Here is a 24014-nt window from a genome sequence, read left to right as displayed (position 1 = left end):
TCTATTCATGTTTTCTGCCCATTTCTTCACTGGGTTATTTGTTTTTCGGGTGTGGAGTTTGGTGAGCTCTTTATAGATTTTGGATACTAGCCCTTTGTCCGATGTGTCATTTGAGAATATCTTTTCCCATTCCGTTGGTTGCCTTTTAGTTTTGTTGGTTGTTTCCTTTGCTGTGCAGAAGCTTTTTATCTTCATAAGGTCCCAGTAATTCACTTTTGCTTTTAATTCCCTTGCCTTTGGGGATGTGTTGAGTAAGAGATTGCTACGGCTGAGGTCAGAGAGGTCTTTTCCTGCTTTCTCCTCTAAGGTTTTGATGGTTTCCTGTCTCACATTTAGGTCCTTTATCCATTTTGAGTTTATTTTTGTGAATGGTGTGAGAAAGTGGTCTAGTTTCAACCTTCTGCATGTTGCTGTCCAGTTCTCCCAGCACCATTTGTTAAAGAGGCTGTCTTGTTTCCATTGGATGTTCTTTCCTGCTTTGTCAAAGATGAGTTGGCCATACGTTTGTGGGTCTAGTTCTGGGGTTTCTATTCTATTCCATTGGTCTATGTGTCTGTTTTTGTGCCAATACCGTGCTGTCTTGATGATGACAGCTTTGTAGTAGAGGCTAAAGTCTGGGATTGTGATGCCTCCTGCTTTGGTCTTCTTCAGAATTCCTTTGGCTATTCGGGGCCTTTTGTGGTTCCATATGAATTTTAGGATTGCTTGTTCTAGTTTCGAGAAGAATGCTGGTGCAATTTTGATTGGGATTGCATTGAATGTGTAGATAGCTTTGGGTAGTATTGACATTTTGACAATATTTATTTTTCCAATCCATGAGCAGGGAATGTCTTTCCATTTCTTTAAATCTTCTTCAATTTCCTTCAGAAGCTTTCTATAGTTTTCAGCATACAGATCCTTTACATCTTTGGTTAGATTTATTCCTAGGTATTTTATGCTTCTTGGTGCAATTGTGAATGGGATCAGTTTCTTTATTTGTCTTTCTGTTGCTTCATTGTTAGTGTATAAGAATGCAACTGATTTCTGTACATTGATTTTGTATCCTGCAACTTTGCTGAATTCCTGTATCAGTTCTAGCAGACTTTTGGTGGAGTCTATCGGATTTTCCATGTATAATATCATGTCATCTGCAAAAAGCAAAAGCTTGACTTCATCTTTGCCAATTTGGATGCCTTTGATTTCCTTTTGTTGTCTGATTGCTGATGCTAGAACTTCCAGCAGTATGTTAAACAGCAGCGGTGAGAGTGGGCATCCCTGTCGTGTTCCTGATCTCAGGGAAAAAGCTCTCAGTTTTTCCCCGTTGAGGATGATGTTAGCTGTGGGCTTTTCATAAATGGCTTTTATGATCTTTAAGTATGTTCCTTCTATCACGACTTTCTCAAGAGTTTTTATTAAGAAAGGGTGCTGGATTTTGTCAAAGGCCTTTTCTGCATCGATTGACAGGATCATATGGTTCTTCTCTTTTTTTTTGTTAATGTGATGTATCACGTTGATTGATTTGCGAATGTTGAACCAGCCCTGCATCCCAGGAATGAATCCCACTTGGTCATGGTGAATAATTCTTTTTATATGCCGTTGAATTCGATTTGCTAGTATCTTATTGAGAATTTTTGCATCCATATTCATCACGGATATTGGCCTGTAGTTCTCTTTTTTTACTGGGTCTCTGTCTGGTTTAGGAATCAAAGTAATACTGGCTTCATAGAATGAGTCTGGGAGTTTTCCTTCCCTTTCTATTTCTTGGAATAGCTTGAGAAGGATAGGTATTATCTCTGCTTTAAACGTCTGGTAGAACTCCCCTGGGAAGCCATCTGGTCCTGGACTCTTATTTGTTGGGAGATTTTTGATAACCGATTCAATTTCTTCGCTGGTTATGGGTCTGTTCAAGCTTTCTATTTCCTCCTGATTGAGTTTTGGAAGAGTGTGGGTGTTCAGGAATTTGCCCATTTCTTCCAGGTTGTCCAATTTGTTGGCATATAATTTTTCATAGTATTCCCTGATAATTGTTTGTATCTCTAAGGGATTGGTTGTAATAATTCCATTTTTATTCATGATTTTATCTATTTGGGTCATCTCCCTTTTCTTTTTGAGAAGCCTGGCTAGAGGTTTGTCAATTTTGTTTATTTTTTCAAAAAACCAACTCTTGGTTTCGTTGATCTGCTCTACAGTTTTTTTAGATTCTATATTGTTTATTTCTTTTTTTAAAAATTTTTTTTCAACGTTTATTTATTTTTGGGACAGAGAGAGACAGAGCATGAACGGGGGAGGGGCAGAGAGAGAGGGAGACACAGAATCGGAAACAGGTTCCAGGCTCTGAGCCATCAGCCCAGAGTCTGACGCGGGGCTCGAACTCCCGGACCGCGAGATCGTGACCTGGCTGAAGTCGGACGCTTAACCGACTGCGCCACCCAGGCGCCCCTATATTGTTTATTTCTGCTCTGATCTTTATTATTTCTCTTCTTCTGCTGGGTTTAGGCTGCCTTTGCTGTTCTGCTTCTAGTTCCTTTAGGTGTGCTGTTAGATTTTGTATTTGGGATTTTTCTTGTTTCTTGAGATAGGCCTGGATTGCAATGTATTTTCCTCTCAGGACTGCCTTTGCTGCGTCCCAAAGCATTTGGATTGTTGTATTTTCATTTTCGTTTGTTTCCATATATTTTTTAATTTCTTCTCTAATTGCCTGGTTGACCCACTCATTCGTTAGTAGGGTGTTCTTTAACCTCCATGCTTTTGGAGGTTTTCCAGACTTTTTTCTGTGGTTGATTTCAAGCTTCATAGCATTGTGGTCTGAAAGTAAGCATGGTATAATTTCAATTCTTGTAAACTTATGAAGGGCTGTTTTGTGACCCAGTATATGATCTATCTTGGAGAATGTTCCATGTGCACTCGAGAAGAAAGTATATTCTGTTGCTTTGGGATGCAGAGTTCGAAATATATCTGTCAAGTCCATCTGATCCAATGTCTCATTCAGGGCCCTTGTTTCTTTCTTGACCGTGTGTGTAGATGATCTATCCATTTCTGTAAGTGGGGTGTTAAAGTCCCCTGCAATTACCACATTCTTATCAATAAGGTTGCTTATGTTTATGAGTAATTGTTTTATATATTTGGGGGCTCCGGTATTCGGCGCATAGACATTTATAATTGTTAGCTCTTCCTGATGGATAGACCCTGTAACTATTATATAATGTCCTTCTTCATCTCTTGTTACAGCCTTTAATTTAAAGTCTAGTTTGTCTGATATAAATATGGCTACTCCAGCTTTCTTTTGGCTTCCAGTCGCATGATAAATAGTTCTCCATCCCCTCACTCTCAATCTAAAGGTGTCCTCAGGTCTAAAATGAGTCTCTTGTAGACAGCAAATAGATGGGTCTTGTTTTTTTATCCATTCTGATACCCTATGTCTTTGGTTGGCGCATTTAATCCATTTACATTCAGTGTTATTATAGAAAGATACGGTTTTAGAGTCATTGTGATGTCTGTATGTTTTATGCTTGTAGTGATGTCTCTGGGACTTTGTCTCACAGGGTCCCCCTTAGGATCTCTTGTAGGGCTGGTTTAGTGGTGACAAATTCCTTCAGCTTTTGTTTGTTTGGGAAGACCTTAATCTCTCCTTCTATTCTAAATGACAGACTTGCTGGATAAAGGATTCTTGGCTGCATATTTTTTCTGTCTAGCACCCTGAAAATCTCGTGCCAATTCTTTCTGGCCTGCCAAGTTTCAAAAGAGAGATCAGTCACGAGTCTTATAGGTCTCCCTTTATATGTGAGGGCACGTTTACCCCTTGCTGCTTTCAGAATCTTCTCTTTATCCTTGTATTTTGCCAGTTTCACTATGATATGTCGTGCAGAAGATCGATTCAAGTTACGTCTGAAGGGAGTTCTCTGTGCCTCTTGGATTTCAATGCCTTTTTCCTTCCCCAGTTCAGGGAAGTTCTCAGCTATGATTTCTTCAAGTACCCCTTCAGCACCTTTCCCTCTCTCTTCCTCCTCTGGGATACCAATTATGCGTATATTATTTCTTTTTAGTGTATCACTTAGTTCTCTAATTTTCCCCTCATACTCCTGGATTTTTTTATCTCTCTTTTTCTCAGCTTCCTCTTTTTCCATAACTTTATCTTCTAGTTCACCTATTCTCTCCTCTGCCTCTTCAAGCCGAGCTGTGGTGGTTTCCATTTTGTTATGCATTTCGTTTAAAGCGTTTTTCAGCTCCTCGTGACTGTTCCTTAGTCCCTTGATCTCTGTAGCAAGAGATTCTCTGCTGTCCTGTATACTGTTTTCAAGCCCAGCGATTAATTTTATGACTATTATTCTAAATTCACTTTCTCTTATATTATTTAAATCCTTTTTGATCAGGTCATTAGCTGTTGTTATTTCCTGGAGATTCTTCTGAGCGGAGTTCTTCCGCTTGGTCATTTTGGATAGTCCCTGGCGTGGTGAGGACCTGCAGGGCACTTCCCCTGTGCTGTGGTGTATAACTGGAGTTGGTGGGCGGGGCCGCAGTCAGACCTGATGTCTGCCCCCAGCCCACCGCTGGGGCCACAGTCAGACTGGTGTGTGCCTTCTCTTCCCTTCTCCTAGGGGCGGGATTCACTGTGGGGTGGTGTGGCTTGTCTGGGCTACTTGCACCCTGCCAGGCTTGTGATGCTGGGGATCTGGCGTATTAGCTGGGGTGGGTAGGCAAGGTGCACGGGGGCAGGAGGGGCAGGCTTAGATCGCTTCTCCTTAGGTGATCCACTTCAGGAGGGGCCCTGTGGCAGCAGGAGGGAGTCAGATCTGCTGCCGGAGGTTTGGCTCCGCAAAAGCGCAGAGTTGGATGTTTGCGCGGAGCGAGCAAGTTCCCTGGCAGGAACTGGTTCTCTTTGGGATTTTGGCTGGGGGATGGGCGGGGGAGATGGCACTGGCGAGTGCCTTTGTTCCCCACCAGACTGAGCTCTGAGCTCTGTCCCCACCAGACTGAGCTCTGTTGTCAGCTCTGTTCCCCACCAGACTGAGCTCTGTTGAGCTCAGCAGCTCTCCCTCCCTTTGTCCTCCAGCCTTCCCGCTTTCCGAGCAGAGCTGTTAACTTATGACCTCCCAGACGCTAAGTCGCGCTTGTTGTGGGAACACAGTCCGTCAGGCCCCTCCGCTTTTGCAAGCCAGACTCGGGGGCTCTGCTTGGCTGGTGAGCCGCCCCTCCGCCCCGGCTCCCTCCCGCCAGTCCGTGGAGCGCGCACCGCCTCGCCGCCCTTCCTACCCTCTTCCGTGGGCCTCTCGTCTGCGTTTGGCTCCGGCGACTCCGTTCTGCTAATCCTCTGGCGGTTTTCTGGGTTATTTAGGCAGGTGTAGATGGAATCTAAGTGATCAGCAGGACGTGCGGTGAGCCCAGCGTCCTCCTAAGCCGCCATCTTTCCTTGAATCCGGTAAGTGTACTTTTTAATCCCTATTGCATATTTCACCGAACTGCCCACCCACCTCCTCTTTAGTAACCATCAGTCTGTTCTCTATAGTTAAAAATCTGTTTCCTATTTTCTCTCTCTCTTTTTTCCCCCTTTGGTCATTTGTTTTGTTTGTTTAATTCTGCGTATGAGTGAAATCATATGGTATTTGTTTTCCTCTGACTGACTTCACTTAGCATTATAATATCCAGATCCATCCATGTTGTTGCAAATTGCATTTGTTTTTATAGCTGATTAGTATTCTGTTGTGTGTGTGTGTGTGTGTGTGTGTGTGTGTGTATAACTTCTTTATCCATTCATCTATTGATGGACACTTGAGCTGCTTCCATAATTTGGCTACTGTAATTAATGCTGCAAGAAACACAGGGTGCAGATAACCCTTTGAAATAGTGCTTTTGTATTGTTTGGATAAATACCCAGTAGTGCGATTACTGGATTGTAGTACAGTTCAATTTTTAGCTTTTTGGAGAACGTCTATACTGTATTCCATGATGGCTGCACCAGTTTGCATTCCCAGCAACACTGCATGAATGTTCCTCTTTTTTTCACAACCTCTCCAATACCTATAGTTTCTTGTGTTTTGGATTTTAGCCATTCTTACAAGTGTGAGATAATATCTCATCGTGATTTTGATTTGCATTTCCCTAATGATGAATGATGTAGAATATCTTTTCATGTGTCTGTTGACCATGTGTATGTCTTCTTTGTAGAAATGTCTGTTCTTGTCTTCTGGCCATTTTTAAATGGATTATTTGGGGTTTTTTTTCTGGCTGAGCTTGATAAGTTCTTCATAGATTTTGGATACTAATCCTTTATTGGATATTTCATTTTCAAGTATCTTTTCCCATTCAGTAGGTTGTCTTTTAGGTCTTTTTTTTTTTTTTTAATGTCCGCTGCTATGAAGAAGCTTTTTATTTTGATGTAGTCCCAATAGTTTATTTTTGCTTTTGTTTCTCTTGCCTCAGTAGACATATCTAGAAAGGTGTTGCTATGGCATGCTGGTTTCATGTCTTATATTTAGTTCCTTATTCCATTTTGAGCTTATTTTTGTAGTTGGTATAAGAAAGTGATCAAGTTTCATTCTAGTGCATATTCCTGTCCAGTTTTCCCAACACCATTTGTTGAAGAGAGCATTTGTCTCTTTAAAAAGTTAACATTAGGGGCACCTGGGTGGCTCAGTTGGTTAAGCAGCCGACTTCGGCTCAGGTCATGATCTCATGGCTCATGAGTTCGAGCCCTGCATCGGGCTCTGTGCTGAGTGCTTGGAGCCTGGAGCCTGCTTCAGATTCTATGTCCCTCTCTCACTCTGTCCCTCCCCTGCTCACGTTCTCTCTCTCTCTCTCTCTCTCTCTCTCTCTCTCAAGAATAAATAAACATTAAAAAAATGTTTAATAGGGGTGCCTGGGTGGCTCCGTCAGTTAAGCGTCTGACTTCGGCTCAGGTCATGATCTCATGGTCCGTGGGTTCGAGCCCCACGTCGGGCTCTGTGCTGACAGTCCGGAGCCTGGAGCCTGTTTCAGATTCTGTGTTTCCCTCTCTCTCTGCCCCTCCCCTGTTCATGCTTTGTCTCTGTCTCAAAAATAAATAAACATTAAAATATATTTTTAAAAATGTTTAATAAAAGGTTAACATTAATTCTACTGATTATTACAAACTTTTAAAGTATTGAATCTGAAAAATACCCCAAATTTGTTCACATGTATTAATAAATAAATAAATAAATAAATAAATAAGTAAATAAGCATTTCATTGCAATTAGGGTTGCCAAAACCATCACCTTTACATAACCTATATATTCTTTCCATAATTTGACATGCATCAAAAAATTTTAACCCATTTACAATTATGAATATCCTTATACTCTAAATGTAACTATACTTGGAAAGAATAACAGTCAATGAAAAACATAAATACTTTTTCTTTTAAATATTTTATTAATTTCCTATTTTATATACAAAAGCAAATAATTCATAAAATGTTTAATAAATTTCTTCTACTGGGCACCATAATGTGACCAACACTCTGGTCATGGCCAGAGCATTATTCAACATCTCAGAGCTCCCCCATGTTCCATTACTGTCACTGGTAACCCACCAAGGTAATGAGCATCCTGATGTCTTCACACTGAAGATGCGTTTTACTTGTTTTTATGCTTTATATACTTGTAATCATACAGTATGTACTCTTTGTGCTTGGCTTCTTTATCTCAGTTACATTTGAGAAATGCATTCAGATTTTCCCTGATAACTGTACTTTGTTCAATTTCTAGATTTTACTTGCTGTGTAATAATTTTTTTAGATTTAGTCATATTCACTGGGCTGAAACTAAAGAATATATGCAGTAGAGTGGAAATGGACAATCATTGGCTCTCATGACTATTCAAAATAATACTTTAGAATATTTTAACAGCAGCTAAAATAAAACTACAATCCCCCATTTGTAAGAATTTTCTCTTAAGATGCTCCTCTAACAATGTAAAAATAAACCCTATAAGGCAATTCACTACAGCACTTCTTTAATCACAAAAGATTGGAAACAACTAAATTATAATACCTAGTAGAATATTGATAAAAATAGGTTATATCCATGCAATGTTCATCTACACAACAGTAAAAAAAAAGAGGAGGTTAGGAGGAGGAAATAAGAATGGTGTATGTGTATATATGTATATATGTATGTATGGATGTATGTATGTATGGATGGATAGATAGATGTAGATACAGCAAAAAACCCAAAGAAGTTATTAATTGAAAAAAAAAGCTTGTGCCTTCAGTCTAAGGATATAAAGAACTATAGCAAATATCTTAAACTTTGCTTAGTAGGATTATTTTTCACACTGATATTAGTTTAGTATTTCAAAAAATCTTTCTAGAATGATGGGGTAGTTTTCTCATTGTAGGAGAAGAATAATATGAATACGGAATATGAAAAGCCTTGAAAGAGTTGTCATGCTATATTGAGGATGGGAATTCATTATAAATTTATTATTTTAACGCCACACTTATGTAACATATATGTATGTTTGTATAGAATATATGCATGTATATATATATATATATATTTCATAACTCTGTTAGCTGAAAGGGCTGAGAAGGAATGACTTCCAGTAGTGTTAATAGTGATAAGACTACCTAGATCCTGATTTTGTTTCCAAATACCATTCCTTAACACAAATAACCAAGATAACTTGGGGAGATAGCTAACAATTTTAGATCTAAGGCAGAGAGAGTCCAAACTGTAAATGCAACATCGTGTATTGCCAGAAAGTAAGGGAGCTCACAAAAATTTGTGGGGCATTAGTAAAATAATACATGAGCTAGATTGAAGGGAATCCACCTAACCACATCTAGGACAAACTGAACATCAATCAAATAGTGGCAGTTTCAGATTACGACCCACTGATTGAAAAAGATAATTAAATTATTATACATACAGATAATAAATAAGAACAAATAAATAATAAATAACAAATGGATGATACAGACATACATGCCTAAAAGAGAAATAACATCTTCCATTACAACAGAATATCAACTATTAAGGGATTAAAGGGGCGCCTGGGTGGCTCAGTCAGTTGAGCATCTGACTTCTGCTCAGGTCATGATCTCCCGGTCTGTGAGTTCGAGCCCCACGTTGGGCTCTGTGCTGACAGCTCAGAGCTCAGAGCCTGGAGCCTGGTTTGGATTCTGTGTCTCCCTCTCTCTCTGCCCCTCCCCCACTCATGCTCTGTCTCTCTCTCTGGCAAAAATAAACATTAAATCGGGGCGCCTGGGTGGCGCAGTCGGTTAAGCGTCCGACTTCAGCCAGGTCACGATCTCGCGGTCCGAGAGTTCGAGCCCCGCGTCAGGCTCTGGGCTGATGGCTCAGAGACTGGAGCCTGTTTCCGATTTTGTGTCTCCCTCTCTCTCTGCCCCTCCCCCATTCATGCTCTGTCTCTCTCTGTCCCAAAAATAAATAAAAGACGTTGAAAAAAATAAACATTAAAAAAAAATTTTAAAAAGGGATTAAGAAAAATTGATGTTAAGAACAACCGTCTTTAAAATCATGGTAATAAAATTTCATTTACACATGTTATCTCTGGGTGTTAAAACTTGTGGGTTGAAGATTAATGAGGAGAAAAATATTTACATAGTTCTGAAGCACATGCGTATATTTAGAAAGGGAGTAAATGATTAAGAAAACATCAAAATTTAATGGTTGGATAATCTGGTAAGGAGTATAAATTTGAGGCTAATTTTGCAAGTTTTCTTTAAGTTTGAAATGATCTCAGAATAAAAATTTTATACATCACTTTGTAAATTCCATTTCCTCCAATTTTACTTTGAATTTATTCTGCTTTAGAACCCAGTGTCTAAATACTGAAAGAAAGGAAAACACATTTCTATCAAAGACAAGTTACTTGGACACAATCCACATGAAAACACTAATTCATAGATTTGATTTGGAATATGCAAGGACATGAGGTGAATTTTTCATTTCTACTTTCAGGATGATGTGGTAGGATGGTTCTCTAACAGGTGTGAGCTGTATTCATGACTTGCTCCCTGAGAACAGCAGTGGTTTTCACACATTTGAATGATTAATATTTGCATTAAAACTACAGGTTCAGTAACACACTCAGTTAATTTTGTGCTCCACAGGATTTTAGATTTACTTTACATCATAGTTTCTTTGATTTATTTTCTATTAATGGCAATCTGTGTCATCAAATTTAATAACATAGGTTAGGCTAGATAGGCTCCTCCTCTAGAATATGTACTTTATGAAGGATTTATTAAAAAGCATATCTAACTGTTTCAAATATATTTTCAAAATTTGGAATGTCATATAATTAATTATTTTACTCATTCTATAATTTTTTAGTGTGTGGTGTATTTAAAAAAAATTATCTCATGCTCAGTAATGTTACTTTTTCATTTATCTTTACTCATCCACCATTTTTTCATATGCCAGCTGGATTCTATTTTACTTTCCCTTACCATTTTCAAAATCATTATCCTCCCCCATAATTAATTAATTAATAAAAATTTTAATATAGGATTTATGTACAATAAGATCAACAGAGTTATTTATATATAATAGACCAGACATTTGAGAATATAATATTTTCCCCTTTCCTTTTCAACTCTTCTGAGTGATCTAGATATAGACGACACATCCTTATATGTAATTTGTAGTGATGTCTTGAATTGAATTTTGTAAAGCAGAAAGTTAGTAAGTGTATGCTAGATATTTAAATGATAGTTATTTTGCATTTTGGCTTCTATTATTTTACAGTTATAATTACTGATACTTACATGCTTTTTTATTTAGTCCCCCAAAATGGCCTATGAATTATCACTTTTTTTATATAATAATAAGGAAACTAAGAAAAATAAATGTCACTTGTTCAAGACAGTAATTGGCAGAGAGGAGTTTGGACTCAAGTTTTGCAGGCGATGGAGTATATTGCATTAATACCAGGACTCTGGGTACAAATTTCTTTAGGGACTTAGTACTACATCACTATCAAATAGACAAAACCCCTGCTATTATCTATACTCTGCTATATATCTTTCCCATATTGCTCTGGGCTGCCTTTTCTCCAATAAAATATTTTTATTTCTACTTCCTGGATGTGTTTACTATATACTATCCCCAAAATATAGGTTAAAATTACATATGCACTCTCACTGAAAATTTGTTTTATATCTTATTTTGAAATTTGAGTCTTTATTGAAAAAGACACTTCCAAACAATTCCTCTTATGACTTTGAGCAATACATTTTCCTCCGAAACCCTGCAAACTGTCACATGTTATCAATCAAGACTATGCTACTTATTTCATCAAAGACTAGATCTCATATTCATCGTCTTCCTTAATATCCAAATTGGAAATCACTCTGGAAGATTTGAGGATAAAGTAGATGATTCATCTGTTTTTGACTTAAGGATCATCTTTAGAGTAGCCAATGTAGCTGGCATGATTTCAAACAAGTTAACTTCCCGATTCTTGGCTGGGTATTATGCAGTCAGGAAATGAACATCTTGAATATAGTTAGTTCTATAATGGATAGAGTAAAACATAAACTGTTAAAGAAAAGTCCTTCTCTTATTGCTACATTTCTCAAACCTCACAGACCTAATTTTGGTTCATCTTCTCCTCAGTACTTTAACAACTTCCCATTTTGGAAAAGATTTATTAGCTAGAAGAATGAGAAATCTTTAAGGATGTTCTAAAATATTATCCATTATAAACATCCTCTAATTGTTAGCTATTGCTGATTAACAGATAATTCTCTAACTTATTAATTGAAAACAATAACCATTTATTATATCTCTGAAATCTATCATCAGCCAAGCAAGTCTCCTGATCTTGATTAGGCTCATTTGTGAAAATTGAGTCAGTTGTTGAGTAGACTGGGGAACCTGGACTAGAGCGGCCTTGACTGCAATGACTAGTCTTTATTCCACATGGTCTTTCATACAACAGCAGATTAGCCCCAGCTTTTTGTCATGCCATTCCAAGGAAGGGTTTCAAGGAAGGAAGCAAAAACACAAAAACAATTTTCAAGTCTCTTCTTAACATCAAATTTGCCACTTGTACCAGACAAAGAACATCCCAAGACTGAGCTCATAATCAGTAAGGTAGGACACCACAAAAACAATAGGGATACATGGATGTATGAAAAACTGAGGATGTTCTGGGAATGTCACTACATCCCATCACTACACATCTGTCTTAAATTCTTACTGATAATAAATTAAGCTCTGATGACTGGACTTTGATGATGAGATCCTTTAGCTTGGCTACTATTATATATTTGAATCAACTTCATTGTATCTGTAGAAGTAGAATTCTAATACTCAAAATTATATGAGATCATGGAAATATTCTCTAAACATGTCATAAACTGCTGTGGTGTTTTCCACTAGATCACAAAGATCAAATCAACCGGTTTTTGGGGTAGCAGTTAGGAAGCAGGAAGATTCTGTAGTTGACTCTGGTCTAAATAACATCAATTGGCATCCCAGGTAAACAGGGGAGACACTTGAGAGCTCAGATTACCAAAACTTTTAAAAATTTCAATATAAACAAAGAATCCAGAAATCTTCCACATTCATTTTATGAGGCCAGCTTTACCTTGATTCCAAAACCAGGCAAAGACCCCACTAAAAAGGAGAACTACAGACCAATTTCCGTGATGAACATGGCTACAAAAATTCTCAAAAAGACACTAGCAAACTGAATCCAACAATACATTAAAAGAATTATTCACCACAACCAAGTAAGATTTATTCCTGAGGGGTACAGGGGTGATTCAGTTCTGCAAATCAATCAACATGATACATCACATTAATTAAAAAAAAGAATAAGAATCACATGATCTTCTCAAAAGATGCAAGAAAAAGATGGACAAAATAGAGCAGTCTTTCTTGATAAAAACCCTCAACAAAGTAGGGATAGAAGGAGTATATCTCAAGATCAGAAAGGCCATATATGAAAGACCCACAATGAATATCCTCAATGGGGAAAAACTGAGACCTTTCCCCTATCAGGTCAGGAATACTACAGGGACATTCACTCTCACCACTGTTGTTCATCATGGTGCTGGATGTCCTAGTCTCAGCAATTAGACAATGAAAAGCAATAAAAAGTATGAAAATCAGCAAGGAAGAAGTCAAACTTTCACTCTTCACAGATGACATGATTCTCTATGTGGAAAACCCAAAAGACTCCAAAGAACGGCTAGAGCTGATCCATGAATTCAGCAAAGTCACAGGATATGAAATCAATGTACAGAAATCAGTTGCATTTCTATTCGCCAATAATGAAGCAGCAGAAAGGGAAATCAAGGAATTGACTCCATTTACAGTTGCACCAAAAACCATAAGATAACTAAGAATAAACCTAACCAAAGAGGTAAAAAATATCTGTACACTGAGAACTGTAGAAAGCTTATGAAAGAAATTGGAGAAGACACAGAGAAATGGAAAAACATTCCATGCTCATAGATTGGAGAAAGAAAAAATGTCTATACAACCCAGCAATCTACACATTTAATGCAATTCCTATCAAAATAACACCAGCATTCTTCATTCTGGACTTTAAGCTGCATTACAAATCCGTAATCATCAAGACAGTATGGTAGTGGCACAAAAACAGACACATAGATCAATGGAACAGAATAGATCACCTAGAAATGGACTCACAAATGTCTGGCCAACTAATCTTTAACAAAGCAGGAAAGAATATCCACTGGAATAAAGGCAGTCTCTTCAGCAAGTGGTGTTGGGAAAACTGGACAGTGACATGTAGATGAATGAACCTGAACCACTTTCTTACACCATACACAAGAATAAACTCAAAATGGATTAAAAATAAATGAGGGATACAAGAAAAAATTACTTTTCCTTCATAATACTTTGGAATGAAGAACAGACTAAATTCTCTTGTGTAAATGATGAATTCATCCATGTAAAGAGTAAGATAACATTACATACCAGCTTTCAGAAAAGCAAAGGGCAACCTTTCTCATTTGTGTATATATCAAGTGCTAAGTGGAAATGGTCTTTGAAAACAACTAATAATGGAAGTCATTAGTAGTTCTTGACTACTAGAGATATTCTTTTTTATTTCTTTTTTGGATCTCTAAGCATATTATGATGGTCAGCTACATATTTTGTTACTTGAGACTATTCCCAATAGGCATCATTACTCATGATTTCACCTAAAATATGGTGATCTGAAATAGCAGCTAAGGTAAAAATACAAATTATTGTCAGATAAATGAATAAAGGTGTACATAAGATACTTCTAACTATTAAGAGTATGGAGAATAAAATTAGCCAGCATTGCTTAATTCTAAAATATTTTTGACAGCATTGGGTAATGATTCCAGAGTAAATTAGCAACTCTGATTTTACCTACATTAAACATCATGTAAAATCTTGGCTCTTAGCTCCTTAATCTTCTCATCTTAGATCTTAAACTTCCAGAGTATGTTTGTTAACCCAAAGTATGATGATAGCCTAGACCTTCTCACAAGAAGCAACCAATTTAATTATGAAATATTGAATTAAAACTCTCTGGTCCTTAAACAAAACTTTCTATTGTTCCAAATTGTAAACTAAATTACTTATACTAAATCTATCACTTGACTTTATCAATCCATTCCATGCAGTTCTACAACCTTCTGTGTTACATCCCAATATTCTTCTCTCACCTTCCTTAACTTCCCCTCCCCTACTCTTTTGAGGTAGTGCAATATATCACCTACTCAACTTTTGGCAGGATTCTCAACAACTGACTGTACTACTGTGTCTGGTTTGCATACCTGACTGAACCCTTATGCTTGCTCATTTCAACCATTTCTTCTTACACCTAAACCCTGCTACTCTCCACACTGTAGAAGATCTTAAGCCTAGGGAGAGAAGTTCCTCTAAAGAAAACAACCTCAATTGAACACACAATGTATCCTAGCTAATCTTATTCTGCTAGATTATCTATGAGACATATCCATTATTTCAAAAGTTTTCCTTTTTAAGTGTAATGTGTCTATGTATAATGTGTCTATGTTCCGTATCTGCAGAATAGAGAGTTCTGATAATAGTAGTGACTTTAGTGTTAATTCTAAAGAGGTATTTGCAAGATTTTATACATAGTTGCATTTTGGGGGGAGATATGAGGGGTGCTGAATTTATATCCAGGATAAAATTTTGATAAATACATTGGAGATGAAGACGAGACTCTGTGGAGTTAGGATGCCCTTATGTTATAAAAACATGGAGATACTTCTAATTAAGAGGACAATAGGAAGTATGAAGAGCAAAGATAAAAGAGAGAAGATGGATCTGGAAGCAGGGGGGTAGTTAAGCATTACAAGGACAGTTGGGAGGTGACTTTGTGACTGGTTTGGTTAAGAAAACATTATAACGATAATACCTAATTTTGAACTTCAAGCGTTTTGTGTGTCTGTGAGGTACCCTAGACAGATTAAGGAAGATATAAAGCAAAGATGTGAGAATTCAGCATCAGAAAGTCTCATGTCTAGACTTACAACGTAACAACATCATGACCTTGGGAACAAATTACTTAAACTCTATGAGTAAAAGGAGAAAATGAAATTGAATATGTATTAAGTAATTTCAAAGGCCATACAAACCTGAGTTATTTAGATCTAATGATTGGACATAAACTAAAGTAGAGCTGGGGAGAGTAAAAAGAATCTATTCATTAAAGTTTAATTTATAGCTCTGTTAAGAACTACACACCTGCTGTTTGTTAGTTTACATAAAACTTATGCCTTTATGAAATAATCATAGGGAGAAAATAATAAATAGTTATTTACCCATTAACTTTAAATTAAAAAAAAAATTTAATATTTATTTATTTTGAAAGAGAGAGACAGACAGAGCATGAGCAGAGAGGGGCAGAGAGAGAGGGAGACACAGAATCTGAAGTAGGCTCCAGGCTCTGAGCTGTCAGCACAGAGCCTGAAGCAGGGCTCAAACCCACCAACTGTGAGATCATGACCTGAGCTGAAGTCAGACACTTAACCGACTGAACCACCCAGGCGCTCCCTGCCCATTATCTTTAAAGCCAAGAAAACTGAAATAAAGGAATAGCTTGTAGCAAGTCAAAAATGTCGTTTGCTTACTATTGCTTTTAACACATACAAATATTTTGAAAAAGAAAATAAAATCAGTAATAAGCATATAAAAAGGTTAGTAAGTAACAAATTCATGACCTTTCCTTTTATGCAAGTTTCTTATCTTATAGTTTTACTGCATGACAAACATAAATGCACACTAGTAGTCCTATGAAATCAAAGTGACAGCTTAAATTATCTTTTACTTGATTTCTTGGCTCTTTTGCTTCAAGAGAAACTTATGCAATACAGCTTAAAAATCATTAAAAATTCATCGTTAATTCTTATTTTGCTTCGGTAGTGATCACTTTTAGAATTTTTAACAACAGAAAGAATGCCATACAAATATAATCCTGATAATTTTAATGAAGAATTTGAAAAAACTGTTTTTAAGAGACCAATTCAGGGTCACAGACTTTTGAGAGGAAAATGGTTATATATTAAGCAATTGGCATACACAGGTAGAGTGAGCCCAAATGGCTTGTTTCTAGAAGTCACAACATTAACTACAATGTTATAATACAAGGAAATTCCTCACATCAGTCCTTTGGAACTTTTACCAGGCCTGTTGTCCTGCCAAAAATAATTGCCTTATACTTGAAACAAATAGTATTTTTTTACTCAATTTGTTTCTTTCTCTTACCCTCTCTCTGTCTCTCCTGCCTCCAATTAATCATTACTTACTAACTTATGTTTTATTAACTTTGGCTGTTGATTTATTTAGGTTGCTTGCTAAATACTGGCCAATGAAACACCTATTATCTTGGTGGAGGTAGAAGAGGTAAAATAGCTGAGTAGGCCTGCATTTTCTCCTTAATGTGGTTATTTAAAATATATTAAATGACATTCTTATTTATGTTCAACAGACATTGTGTGTACTTATCATATACTTAAAATTATTAATCATTCTGAAGTGAGTCTATATGGTATTGTTTTAAAGGGTATGTGTATCATTATTTTTTATTCTTCTTTTGTTATGTACTCATGTATACTTTTAATAGCTACTTATTGTCATGAGAAAAATATCTCAAGATATGTTTCACCTTTTTGGATTACTCTCCTTTATTTCAACATGGGTTATTTATAATTGTCAAGATTTTTTTGAAGGTTCTTTACTGTTAGAAGTTAAAGCAATTAGTAATTTTTTTTCTGCGGCATTTGTTATTTGATTTCCCAAGTTTTGATGGTCCTTCATCTTCACTTGCTTAATTCTTCAAAGCACTTGATGTCATGCCTTCTTTGGGTCAATTTTTCTGACAGTATCATTTCACCATTCTCAAAACTTGTCAAAAGCTGATCATCTTCCAGAAGACGTAAGCATTGCGGTTTTCTGTTTAAGTTACTGTAAGGTATTTATAAGCTTTAACTCAGCACTTTAAAAGTAATACATGGATTTGCTTTGGGAAGAGTAAAAATGATGCTCTACTCCCACTGAGGTTAGCTTTAAAAAATATACTAAATGTATACTTCTTTCTCACATATATTTTTCATGTAATAATTCTTCTATTTCATGTCATCATTGTTGGACAATGCCAGTGAATTTTTTTATTTGCTTGTTTGCTTCTTGATCAGTAAACAACAGTGTATAAACTTCACTAAGGCTTTGCATTATACTTATGCATCAAGGGTATGTGGAATAATTCAAATAGGTTTGAGAAATAGAAACTTTAAATGTTCAGCAAGATGAGATAATAAACAATGCCTGTTCCTGGAGTAATCCAGTGGACAATGAAATAAACAGAAGCTATCATTTAAACCTTTTAGCTTTCATACCATTTAAGGAAATCTATTAAGTTTTTGTGCATTAATATTGCCATATATCCTGGTAGGTTATGCCATTCAACAGCTCAGTATTTTAAAATAAATGTACTACTTCCCACGGGGCGCCTGGGTGGCTCGGTCGGTTAAGCGGCCGACTTCGGCTCAGGTCACGATCTCGCGGTCCGTGAGTTCGAGCCCCGCATCGGGCTCTGTGCTGACAGCTCAGAGCCTGGAGCCTGTTTCAGATTCTGTGTCTCCCTCTCTCTCTGCCCCTCCCCTGTTCATGCTCTGTCTCTCTCTGTCTCAAAAATAAATAAACGTTTAAAAAATTTTTTAAAAATAAAATAAATGTACTACTTCCCATTAGTGAGAGGTTTCTAAGAGGAATTTTTTTCAGGAATATATATGAATAAAGATAAAGAGATATAGAAATATCATTTAGTTCATTTCCAGTATTTGATTAGGATAATTAAACTCAAGGGCTTAGTTCTCTATAAGTCACCAAAAAGATCACATTGCTTTTTTATTTTCATGTGTACAGCCCATGAATGCATGCTTACTGTAAAAATATTGAATTGGAAGGCTCTCACTACCATGAAAGATATTTTATTAACATATACTATTTATAAATATGCATATCAAATTGTTAATATACTCACATCATTTGCTACACTGGATATGTAATTTTAATTTAATAATATTAGTGAAAGTAAGATTAATCTTAGTGTGCATGTTCCTGAATATCAGGGATATTGACCCTTTTTATACATAGTGATCACGGCTATGGCTTCCATGAATTGGCGCATTATGCATTTTGGTCATTTTACTTCCTATTCATTTTTCATTCTGACTCACTTGTAGTAGCTCTGAAAAATCAAAGTTTTATTATAAGCCATTTGGCAGCCAAAACATGACAAGTGTGAATTGTCATTTCTAAGGCTACCTGCTATATTTAAAATATATATTTTTTGTAAATATTCATGAATTTCAATGTAGAAATATAAATGTGTTTCATTAATATACAATATGGCAAATCTTGCTGGGGACTGTACATATAACTTTTAAATGTGTTCCTTCCCTAACAAAAAAATACTTGAATTCCAAAATATACATGGCTAACATGAGTTCAGATAAGAGAATTAAGCCCATTAAAAAATAAGAAAAAAATAGTAAGTTTATAAATTTTCCTGACATTTATATTCTCTTTTTTGTTTCATTTTTGACTTAATATGGATATCAGTAAATTTTAGTAAAATATCTTCTAATACAAACTATTTTATTAGTTACTAAAATAAATCAAACTTCGTTTGGATTTTTAAAACCTTTTAATTGAAGTCTTTACATACAAATGCATGTATATAAGTATAGACATTTAATTTTTTAATTATTTATTGAGGTTATATGTATAAAAGTATTGCTCACTAATTTTCACAAGCTAAGAATACATAACTTGTACCCAGTTCATTAAACAGAATATTGCCATAGTGCTAATACCGCAGAAGTCACCCTTTGCTCCCTTCTAAATAATAGTCACCCCACCAATCCTGTCTTCTAACAGTAAAGAGTAGTTTTGGCAATGACTATACTTACTACCCTCTTGCATCTGTGTTTACAAGATTTCATGTGTTTTGATTTGTGTTCTCACATGTATAATTGGAGTTTATTTCCATTAATATGTAATATTTCACTACAGAATTCACTGTATGAACATACAATGAATTTTATTGGAAAAGTTTGGGAACATCTATACAAGCTAAAGATGTACATATTCCATAACTGAAATTCCATACTAATATAAAATGAACAGATATGTACACATGTTCAACAAAATGTATGTTTTGAAATTGAATGTTGAAAAATGGCTGTTAGTATTTTTGAGTATCATATAAAAATTAATGATTAAGATCTGGTTGTGGTATCTCCTTTTCTAAAGCACTAAAGGTATGATTTTTTGTTAAATTAATGATTAAGATCTGGTTGTAGTATCTCCTTTTCTAAAGTACTAAAGGTTTGGTATTTAGTTAAATAAACTAGGGAAAATTTTATTTTTTAATTCTCTTTTCCCTCTGTCTCTTTCTCTTGAACCAGACAAAATCCATTCTAATAGTGTGTTGCTAGAATGGTAAAGTTCATGTGTGAAAATATCTGGGACCAGTGCTTATAAAACTTTCTCAGTTAGTTGCCCAGAAACTGTCCTCTTTTATTTCTGCCTGTTTTGATGCTAATTTTTGGTATATTTCTCTGAAAAATCATCAAATTCATCTGTATTTTTAAAAAAGGATTTTTTTAATAAAAAATTTTTCCTGGGTAATTCAGAATTTTTTTTTCATTCTCGGAAATTTGTCAGTTTTGGCCTTCTTTCTGATTTAGCAAACAGATGGACTATCTACTTTAGTTATAGTTTTTTTAACCTCATTCTTTCATTTTCAAAATAATTCTATATAATTTTATTTCCATATAATCTTTTATTTGGATGTGATATAAGCTTATTTATGAATTTGACTATGATACACCTTATTGATTGCTGGGTTTTGTTGAATCTAATGGGAGTTCTCTGTGCTTCCTGGATTTTGATGTCTGTGTCTTTCCCCAGGTTAGGAAAGCTTTCTGTTATGATTGCTCATGTAAACCTTCTATGCCTTTTTCTCTCCATTTCTTAGGATCCCTATGATTTGGATGTTATTCCTATTTAATGAGTCACTGAGTTCTCTAATTGTTATATTGTTCTTTCTTGCCTTAGTTTCCCTCTTTTTTTTCCTGCTTCTTTTTCTCCATAGGTTTGTCCTCTATATCACTGATTCACTGTTCTGCTTCATCCATCCTTGCTTCTGTGGCAACTATTAGAGACTGCAGCTCAGTTATAGCATTTTTAATTTCGTTCTGACTAGATTTTACTTCTTTTATCTCCACAGAAAGGGGTTCTATGCTCTTTTTCAATCCTGGCTAGTATTCTTATTATCTGATTCTAAATTCTGGTTCAGACATCTTGCTTGTATCTGTGTTGAGTAAGTCCCTCCCTGTCATTTCTTCCTGTTCTTTTTTGGTGAATTCCTTCATTTCATCATTTTGAAGGAAGAAAAAATTAATAAAATAAAAAATAAATAAAAATTAAAAAGTTAAAAACAATCCAAAAAATCAAATAAGGGATGCTAAATCCTAGGTGTGTTTTGGTCTTGTTGTTGAAAAGCTTGATAGAATAGAGAAAAAAAGCAAAGGAAAGAACAGAAGAAAAAGAAAAAAAGGAAAATGTTTGAAAATTAAAAAAAATGAATACTATAAAATAGAATGAAATCAAATGATGAAAGTAAAATAGAATTTAAAAAATTTGCAAAAAAGTAAAAAAATATATATTAGAAAAAAATTAAAGAAAAATCTTGTTTATAAAAATGGAAATAAAAATAAAATTTTTCTCTTTCTGTATTCAAGAATAAGAAAAGAAAAAGAAAAAAATTGAATAGATGGACCAGCAAACAGAATGAAACATGATTGAAATTACATCCAGTTTACCCTAGAAGACAGACTATGAAGCACTTTATAGTCCCTAAACTAGGCAGACAGAGAGACTTGTAGTGTTCCTGTAGAGCACTGTTGGCCCAGTTGGAGTGGGTGTAGTGTAACGGCTACATTCTCCACTGGATGGTGCTGCTTAGTTTACTGGGGTGGATTTTTTGGCATGTGTATGTGTGTATGCACATGTGCAGGAGGGGTGAAAATGGCATCATCCAGCTACTCTGTCTCTCATATCAGAACTCTGTGCTCTGGTCCACCGGCAATCAAGCACCCCTTCTTTGTCTCCAGCTTTCCATCCACCTCCCTCTTCTATACTGTCCGTGACCAAGCCATCAGCCATCAGGTGGCACCTCCCTCCTGTGTTTTATCTGATGGGGTTGTGTTTCCAAACCCCTCACTCCTTTTTTTCCCTAAATTTTTTAAATGTTTATTCATTTTTGAGAGAGACAGAGTGCAAGTGGGGGTTGGGCAGAGAAAGAAGGAGACACAGAATCCAAAGCAGGCTCCAGGTTCTGAGTTGTCAACATAGAACCTGATGCGGGGCTCAAACTCAGGAACTGCAAGATCATGACTTGAGCTGAAGTCAGAAGCTTAACCTACTTAGCCACCCAGGTGCCCCTAAATCCCTCACTCCTGAGAGCCCTGTGGCTTTGACACGCTCAAACTCTCTGGCAGAGTGTCTTGCCGAGCAATGGCCAGGTGCTGGTCCACCCTCACGTTCAGGAGACTGCGCTACTGTAGATGCCCAGAGACTGTGGCCAGGTGCCAGCCACCCCAGAGAAAATTCATGTGATTTTGTAGCAGCAGTGTTTCAGGGATTATGGTAAATCCCAACACACATCTGGCAACAGGCTTCACCCTTAAATCTTTGTTCCAACATCAGTGAATGTGGCTGTTCTCTGGGGTCCACTGGGACCTTACCTGTGGGGAGACCACATAGCCTTTACTGAATGTCCTCCCAGCAGGGGAATCACCTCTCGTCATGTGGCCTGAGGACCCCCTCTGACCTTGCTGTCTGCTCCTGGGGATTCGCCCTTTCCACCAGAGCTCTGCCAGGTATTGAGCTGTGGACTTCCAGACTCTGCATTCCCCTGTTAATAGAGTCCTAATGGTACTTAAACCCTGTCCTTTCTCCTTTTTCCCTTTCTTGTTCATTCCTTTATGGGTGTTTCCACTCTCTTTCTCCACAGCTGCTTTCTGGGGGAGTGCTTTTCCTGTACTCTCCCCCGTCTCTCCATCCTTTCTCTGCAAGCAAAAACAGCTCCCTACCCTCTGTGGCTTTTCTCTCCCCCAGTTCACCTGTCCACACCTTGTACCTTCTGAGTTCTGTGATCCAAGTTGTGCAGATTGTTGTGTTAATCCTCAAATCAGTTGTCTATGTGTGCAAGATGGTTTGGTGTTAATCTAGCTGCATTTCAGGGATGTGAGAGGCAAAAAAAAAAAAAAAAAAAAAAGAAAAGAAAAGAAAAAGAAAAAACCCTTCCATGCTTCTCTGCCATCTTCTGATATAAGCTTATTTCTATCATTTTCTATATTTGGGAGTTTCATTATTTTTCTGATTATTTTTCATATTCTTCTTTTGTGCCATGACAAACTTAGAAGTATGATTCATTATAGAAGTTCCATTAAATTAAAAATGTTTTTAATGTTTATTTTTGAGAGAAAGAGTGTGAGTGGGTAAGGGGCAGAGAGAATCCAAAGCAGGTCCACACTCTAAGCTGTCAGCACAGAGCCTGATGCGAGGCTTGAACTCACGAACCGTGAGATCATGACCTGAGCCGAAGTTGGACACTTAACTGACTGAGCCACCCAGGTGCTCCTAGAAGTGCCATTAAATTGACAGTCAGAATTTTAAACTGACATGACAGTAAGGAGTGAATTAGTACCAAAGTAAATGTCCCATGAAGAGGGGAAAAATATATATGCATGTGCATAGATAGGTGTGTGTGTGTGTGTGTGTGTGTGTATGTAGACATATATTTTCACTGAATCATGATATAACGTACCATGACCCATGTGCAGGCAGACACTATAGACATTGATATCACTATGCCCATTTTACAGTGACATTGATGGTAGAGATGTTAGCTAATATTATTAAGTGTTAGAACAAGATTTATACCTATCTTGCAATGTGGCTATTACTAGAATTCATAGTTTTCATTCTGAGTTTGATGAAGAGAGTCAAATATTCTTAAGAAATGATTTATTTGCTCTTATGCATGATGTATGGATATAGAAAAAAATAAGAAATTGTTTCCAATACTCAAAGCCTTAACACATATTTGAGCCAAAAAGATAAATATAAATGCAAATTAATACTTAAATAACAATTTGTAGTAATGATAGAAGATAAATACAGGAGCAGAGTACGGTCAAACTGGATTCAGACTGCAAAGTGGATCCAAATCCTAAGTCTTCTATTCATATTTTTTATTTGACAACTAATTTTAGTGCCTATTATTTCCCTGGCACTTTTTTTTTGGCACTGAAAGTCAGAAATGAGTAGTAAAGAAATATCTCCTGCTCTTTAAATTTCTAGTGTGAAGAGAGATGGGTGGTGAATAAATAAATACATAGCAAATCAAATGACAATTGGTGCTATGAAGAAAGATAAAGCAGGATAAGTGTATAGAGATGGGAGGGATTCTATTTTATGTAAAATTAGGGAAAACATTGC

Source organism: Prionailurus bengalensis, chromosome A1, assembly GCF_016509475.1.
Source record: "Prionailurus bengalensis isolate Pbe53 chromosome A1, Fcat_Pben_1.1_paternal_pri, whole genome shotgun sequence".
Lineage (NCBI taxonomy): Eukaryota > Metazoa > Chordata > Mammalia > Carnivora > Felidae > Prionailurus > Prionailurus bengalensis.
This window is presented reverse-complemented; position numbering follows the sequence as displayed.